Source organism: Arachis ipaensis, chromosome B3 (genome assembly GCF_059453495.1).
Source record: "Arachis ipaensis isolate K30076 ecotype BB chromosome B3, ASM5945349v1, whole genome shotgun sequence".
In the NCBI taxonomy this organism is placed as follows: domain Eukaryota; kingdom Viridiplantae; phylum Streptophyta; class Magnoliopsida; order Fabales; family Fabaceae; genus Arachis; species Arachis ipaensis.
Window position 1 is genome coordinate 20,625,690 of NC_142438.1, and position 2,293 is coordinate 20,627,982.

General features: G+C 31.6%; 1 non-coding gene across 1 annotated transcript; it reads left to right on the forward strand.

Annotated features, from left to right (window-relative positions):
- Window positions 1-374: 374 nt before the first annotated feature.
- LOC148569997 (small nucleolar RNA R71) lies at window positions 375-482 on the forward strand. Its single transcript, XR_015908316.1, has one exon. It is a non-coding gene; the product is annotated as a small nucleolar RNA R71 (small nucleolar RNA).
- The last annotated feature ends 1,811 nt before the right edge of the window (window positions 483-2,293 follow it).

The following is a 2,293-nucleotide window of genomic DNA, read 5'->3' on the forward strand; positions in this document are numbered from 1 at the left end:
TCTGCTATTGCAGGGTTTTCAGGATCATAAGCTTCTTCTTCAGAAGATGCCTCTTGAGTACTGTTGGATTCAGCTTGCATTCCATTCAGACTCTGAGAAATCATATTGACTTGCTGAGTCAATATTTTATTCTGAGCCAATATGGCATTCAGAGTATCAATTTCAAGAACTCCCTTCTTCATAGGCGTCCCATTACTCACAGGATTCCTTTCAGAAGTGTACATGAACTGGTTATTAGCAACCATGTCAATGAGCTCTTGAGCTTCTGCAGGCGTTTTCTTTAGGTGAATGGATCCACCTGCAGAGGTGTCCAATAACATCTTTGATAGCTCAGATAAACCATCATAGAATATATCCAGGATGGTCCATTCTGAAAGCATGTTAGAGGGACACTTTTTAGTCAACTGTTTGTATCTTTCCCAAGCTTCATAGAGGGATTCACCATCTTTTTGTTTGAAGGTTTGAACATCCACTCTAAGCTTGCTCAGCTTTTGAGGAGGAAAGAACTTGGCTAAGAAAGCCGTGACCAGCTTATCCCAAGAGTTCAGGCTGTCTTTGGGTTGAGAATCCAACCACACTCTAGCTCTGTCTCTTACAGCAAAAGGAAAAAGCATGAGCCTGTAGACTTCAGGATCTACTCCATTAGTCTTTACAGCATCACAGATCTGCAAGAATTCAGTTAAGAACTGAAAAGGATCTTCGGATGGAAGTCCATGAAACTTGCAGTTCTGCTGCATTAGAGAAACTAGCTGAGGTTTCAGCTCAAAATTGTTTGCTCCAATGGCAGGAATGAAGATGCTTCTTCCATGTAAATTGGAATTAGGTGCAGTAAAGTCACCAAGCATTCTCCTTGCATTATTATTATTTTCAGCTGCCATCTTCTTTTCCTGTTTGATAATTTCTGACAGGTGCTTGCTGGTTTGTTGTAATTCAGCTTCTCTTAGTTTCCTCTTCAGAGTCCTTTCAGGTTCTGGATCTGCTTCAACAAGAATATTCTTGTCCTTGCTCATGCTCATATGACAAAGAAGAGGGCACAGAAAAATAATAATAATAGAGATCCTCTTTTTTTTTTGTGAATGAGGGAGAGATGTTAGTAGATGAATAAACAAATAGAAGGAGATGAGAGAGAAGAGAATTTTCGAAAATTATTTTTGAAAAAAGAGTTAGTGATTTTCGAAAATAGTTTTTGAAAAAGGTTAGTAATTTTTGAAAATTAAAAAAAAATTAAAATAATTAATTAATTAAAAAGAAATTTTGAAAAAGAGGGAAGATATTTTCAAAAATTAGAGAGAGAGAGTTAGTTAGGTAGTTTTGAAAAAGATAAGAAACAAACAAAAAGTTAGTTAGTTAGTTGAAACAAATTTTGAAAAGATAAGAAGTTAGGAAGTTAGAAAAAATATTTTGAAATCAAATTTTTGAAAAAGATAAGATAAGAAGATATTTTTGAAAAGATATGATTGAAATTAGTTTTTGAAAAAGATTTGATTTTTTTTTAAATCACAATTAATGACTTGATTCACAAGAAATCACAAGATATGATTCTAGAACTTAAAGTTTGAAACTTTCTTAACAAGTAAGTAACAAACTTGAAATTTTTGAATCAAAACATTAATTGGTGATGTTATTTTCGAAAATTTGATATAAAAATAAGAAAAATATTTTTGAAAAATGTTTTTAGAATTTTCGAAAATAACTAAGAAAATTGAAAAAGATTTGATTTTTGAAAAAGATTTTGAAAAAGATAATATTTTTAAATTGAAAATTTGATTTGACTCATAAAAACAACTAGATTTTAAAATTTTTTGAAAAAGTCAAATCTAATTTTCGAATTTATGAGAGAGAAAAAGGGAGAGATATTTTTTTTTTAGTTTTTTTGAATTTTTATGATGAGAGAGAAAAAACAAGAAAAATGATGCAATGCATGAAAATTTTGGATCAAAACAATGAATGCATGCAAGAATGCTATGAATGTCAAGATGAACACCAAGAACACTTTGAAGATCATGATGAACATCAAGAACACATTTTTGAAAAATTTTTAATGCAAAGAAAATATGCAAGACACCAAACTTAGAATTCTTTAATGCTTAGGCACTAAGAATTCAAGAATGCATATGAAAAACAAGAAAAGACACAAAACATGCAAATGCAAAGATCAAACAAGAAGACTTACCAAGAACAACTTGAGGATCATGAATAACACCATGAATGCATGAAATTTTCGAAAAAAAATGCAAGATACACATGCAATTGACACCAAACTTATAACATGACTCAAGACTCAAACAGGAAC